The 5,073-nt window shown below is 40.9% G+C and overlaps 1 pseudogene; it reads left to right on the top strand.

The window, feature by feature from the left end:
* The first annotated feature begins 212 nt into the window (after positions 1-212).
* LOC103350640 (keratin-associated protein 13-1-like) lies at positions 213-1,046 on the top strand (annotated as a pseudogene).
* Positions 1,047-5,073: the final 4,027 nt, after the last annotated feature.

Raw genomic sequence — 5,073 nt, 5'->3', positions numbered from 1 at the left:
CAGTCACAGCATTTCTGACATGGAAGTGCTTCATTAGCTCTGGCTGCAACAACAGACTCATGACATCCATAAAACAGTATGTGGAAAGCTATTGCAATGTGACTGCAATTACAGAGATTGCAGAGTTATCCCTAGTAAATGAGGGAGCACAAATATGTAAGAGATGACCCACACCTACCACTGAGAGTATATAAATGCCCTTGTCCAAAAGGATGACATTCAAACTCCAAAACTACCACTGTTCTCGAAACTTCTCTGGCTCCCTTGGAGGATACCTGAGCTACCCAGTCTCCTCCTCCTGTTCCTCTTCCTACCCCACCACTAACCTCTTATCTCCAAGCACCTCCCAGCTGGGCTTTTATCTCTACAGTGACTGTCAGGCGACCTGCTACAAGCCCACCAGTTGCCAGACCTCTTGTGTGGTATCCAGACCCTCCAGATGCCTTGCTACCTCCCGAGGACCTCCGTGCTCTGCAGTCCCTACCAGCGAAAGACAACTTACGCTGGGTTTCTGGGATTTGGTTCCAGCAGTCGCCAGCCCCTACGCTGTGGATCTGGACATCCTTATTCCCTGGGTTGTGGATCAAGGAGCTGCTACTCCCCATGCTGCGGATTCAGTGACTTCAGACTCCAGCGTTATAGAGTCTGTGGCTTCCCTTCCCTGAGCTATGGATCCAGATTCTGTTTCCCAAGATATTTTACTTCTAGAACCTGCCAGTCATCTTGTTAGAGACCAACCTGTGAATCTTGGTCTTAGCGATTCTCTTGCTACATGTCTGTGTCTTTTTGACTATTGAGGCCAGATCTCTACTCAATACAGCCAATGTTTTCATTCTCACCACCTGCCACTCTCTTTTTATTTCTATCACCTGCTTCTTGCATCGCCATCTTCTGGCAGACTCTAAAATTAAGGAGTAATCCAAGATTAAATCCTAGTATCTAAATGATTGATAGATGTATGCTATTTGATTTACATTAAACTGCAATTCAAAGCAAAAAAATTAATCTAATAAATGTATGCAATCTGATATCCAAGTATATTGTCTTAAGTCATTATTATTTTGCCTGCAGTTTTTGTATTCAAGAATTTGGGAAATTTCAGTGAACATCAATGTTATTCTCTAAATTGCTTTTGGGCACATATAATTTGGTAGCTTTGAGAAAATTTCTGTTGACTTTGACTATATACCCTACAGGAAGTAATAATATCTTGTAAGACATAGTGTTTTGCACGTGAAGCCTTAAAACCAGCAGTGAGGATTATTTGAGGGTGAAAATATAGTTATATGAATATAAGAAAACAAAGAAGTTAGTAGATAAACTATAAATTCAGAAAATAAGAAATATTTTTCAAATGTGCTGTATACTGAGATTAAAACTTACCTAAACATCCAGTATCTCTTAGTGGATTTTCAGTCAAGAGAAAAATGAGAGTTAAGTTGTAAGAACAAGGACTTTGCTCTTTGTTGGTGGGCATAAGTGCCAGGAACTCCCACAGGTGAGATATTCCTGAGTCTCACCTCTGGACATGCGTAAGGAAACTCACAGTGGTCTTAGTTAGGATTAAATGCAGTCAGCAGGTGATACTAACTCCTGCTGAACAGAGAGACTTAGACTTCAACATAAATGAGAACTACTTAAAAGCTATTTACCTAAATGAAAATGCATGCATAAAATGACATAATGGCATATCTTTTGCACCTGCTAGTGAAAACTCTTCTTAAAGATTTTACTCTTTTGAAGTGAATATTGATATATGCTCCACAAAATTATATGTTTTACTTCACTTGTCAATGATATATAACCTCATGTCGGATGTCATCATACTGTTGTATAAATTATGTGCTCACTGTCAATTTGCTTTTGTAGTAGAAATTCGATACTTAATTTTTTAAAAATAGAAATCAATTTTTATTGTGGTTCATTATCCAAAAAGGACCTTTTCCTTTAATTTAAATAAGAAAAGAGTATTTTGACAAACTGATTCAGAAATCACCTGGGATGCCCTTATCCCAGATCAGAATGCCTGGGTTTGAGTCCTAGTTCTACTTCTGATTTTACCTTTCTGCTAATGTGTACCCTAGAAGGCAGCAGATGATAGGTCAAGTACTTGAGTCCCTGCTACCCATGTGGGGTACCCAGGTGGAGTTACTGGCTCCTAGGATTGAACTGGCTTTGCCTTGGCTATTGTGGGCATTTGGTGAGCCAGAAGATGGGAGTTATCTCTCTCTCTCTCCCCATTTCAGTGGAATAAACAAATAAATAAATAATTTTAAAAAGACATCAATAAACAACAAAATAATTGTAGATTGAAGCAACAAAATATGTGACCAATCCCCTTAGCAAGAGCATTTGGATTATTCCTTATGCACTTGTGTCAGCCTCAATTTCGTATCCGATGTCATGTATGCCTGATCCAGATTTCTCAAGTTTCCCACTACCTCCACCTAGTGTTGACTTGGTGGATGTCACTATATTTTGCTGGCTAGAAAGGGCTTTAGCACCACTACTGGCTAGGTCTGAAAAAAAAAAAAAAAAAAAAATGAACCTCCACCAAGAGTTGAGCATGGAAACTGTCCTATCAATCATTTATGATAGTCTTTGTTTCTCAAGTGATCCTTCTGCCAGCTCTCTTTGAAATAAAAGTGGTTATTCTATTTGCATTATGAGAAGTCAGACATGAAGAGACACTGTATCTTCCGGTTTTAACAATTAATTGATGTAAAACCTCTATTCATTGTACGTGAAGCTTCTACTCTATTAGATGAAACCTTACAAAAAATAAAATACAGGGGGCTGGGATTTTAGCTTAGTGGGTTAAGCCGCCGCCTATGCTGTGGTCATTCCATATCAGAGATCTGGTTCAAGTTCCAGCTGCTCTACTTCCTTTCTATCTCCCTGCTAATGCACTTGGGGAAGCAGCAGAAGATGGCTCAAGTGCCTGGGCCCCTCCCATCCACATGGGAGATGCAGATAGAGCTACAGGCTCCTGGCTTTTTGCAGACCTAGACTGGGTTGTTGTGGCTATTTGGGAAGTGAACCAGTAGGTGGAAGATCTGTTTCTCTGACTCTGCCCTCCTCTCCCTCCCTCTCTCTGTACAACTCTGCCTTTCAAATAAATAAAATGAATATGTAGGCTGGCGCTGCAGCTCACTAGGCTAATCCTCCGCCTAGCGGCACAGGCACACCAGGTTCTAGTCCCGGTCAGGGCACCGCATTCTGTCCCGGTTGCCCCTCTTCCAGGCCAGCTCTCTGCTGTGGCCAGGGAGTGCAGTGGAGGATGACCCAAGTGCTTGGGCCCTGCACCCCATGGGAGACCAGGATAAGTACCTGGCTCCTGCCATCGGATCAGCACGGTGCGCCAGCCGCAGCGCGCCGGCCACGGCGGCCATTGGAGGGTGAAGACCTTTCTCTCTGTCTCTCTCTCTCACTGTCCACTCTGCCTGTCAAAAAAAGTGAATATGTATATATTCATATATTATTGTAAACAATACATCACATATGTTAATAAGATTATTGATAATATATAAAACAAAACAAACAAAAAAAACAGAGGCAAATGCCACTGCTGAGATAGAAAAGAATAAACAGATCTATGGCTACCCTGTGGTTAAGAATCTAAGCTATTATTATGTGTTTTATGTATTCATATTTTGTACCTTTAATAGCATTGCCCTTGACCAAATGCTTATGGTATAACTTCTGGTTTGTAATTAATGGCTCCTGGAGGGTTTGTTGAATCCTCTAATAGAGAAAGCTTGCACTGGTTTTTGAACTTTTCATTTTGTTCTGTTTTTCAAACAAGTGCTATCAATGAAGCAAGTAGAAAAGCAAGAGCACTTTCGTATCTCATCATGTTTATAGAACTGATTATATGAACAACTTGGGGTGTACTTGCTAATAAATTTTGGGATGTGTGAGGTTTTATTGAGAAACTGGATCTTTTATCTGTCAGAATGGCTGAGAGAACAGGAACCTTATCCAATTTACCTTTCTAATATCTGATTTCTTACTGCATGTCTTCATTTCAAATTCTCACATACTTTACAAAATACTTTATAAAATTAACTTTCCTTCCCAAATTATGTAATGTAGTCAATTTAATACTCATTGTAAGTTATAATCATTTTTTTTCATAAAATACTGAAGTTTCTGTCTCTCTATAAAGTAGGTCACAGCTTATTAGCTTGTTGTAGTTTTAAAAATATGTGTTCTTCCTTCCACCATGCGAAGCATTAATGAGTACGATAAACATGGATGATGAAAAGATTTCTTCCAAATCAGAAAGGAAACTGGGTAAGTTCACTCATAAAAGTTGAAATTTTGGGGGCTGGTGCTTGTGCTGTAGCGGGGCACTGGTTCAAGTCCCAGCTGCTCCATTTCCCATCTTCCCATCCAGCTCTCTGCTATGGCTTTGGAAAGGGGTAGAAGATGGCCCAAGTTCTTGGGCCCCTGCAGCTGCATGGGGGACCAGGAAGAGGTTCCTGGCTCTTGGCTTTAGATCAGCGCAATTTCAGCCATTGCGGCCAACTGGGGAGCAGACCAGCGGATGGAAGACCTCTCTCTCTCTCACTCTCTGCCTCTCTTTGTCTCTCTGTGTAATGCTTTCAAATAAATAAATAAATATTTTAAAAAGATAAAGTTTTGAATAATAAGTCTAAAATACAAAAAACTCAGTTGTTTTTAAATAGTTTTGAAGGCAAAAAAGCAAATCATTTTTTTTCAAAAAGATTTATTTATTTCAAAGTCAGAGTTACACAGACAGAGAAGGAGAGGCAGAGAGAGAGAGGTCTTCCATCTACTGGTTCACTCCCCAGCTGGCCGCAATGTCCACAGCTGTGCCAATCCAAAGCCAGGAGCCAGGAACTTCTGCGTCTCCCAGGAGGGTACAGTGGACCAAGGGTGTGGGCCATCTTCTATTGCTTTCCCAGGCCATAGCAGAGAACTGGATTGGAAGTGGAGCAGCCAGGACTTGAACCAGCGTCCATATGGGATGCTGGCACTGCAGGCAGTGGTTTTACCTGCTATGATGCAGCATCGGCCCCACAAACCATATTAAAGCAGAAATGCAGA

This window comes from Oryctolagus cuniculus, chromosome 4 (genome assembly GCF_964237555.1).
Source record: "Oryctolagus cuniculus chromosome 4, mOryCun1.1, whole genome shotgun sequence".
In the NCBI taxonomy this organism is placed as follows: Eukaryota; Metazoa; Chordata; class Mammalia; order Lagomorpha; family Leporidae; genus Oryctolagus; species Oryctolagus cuniculus.
This window is presented reverse-complemented; position numbering and strand designations above follow the sequence as displayed.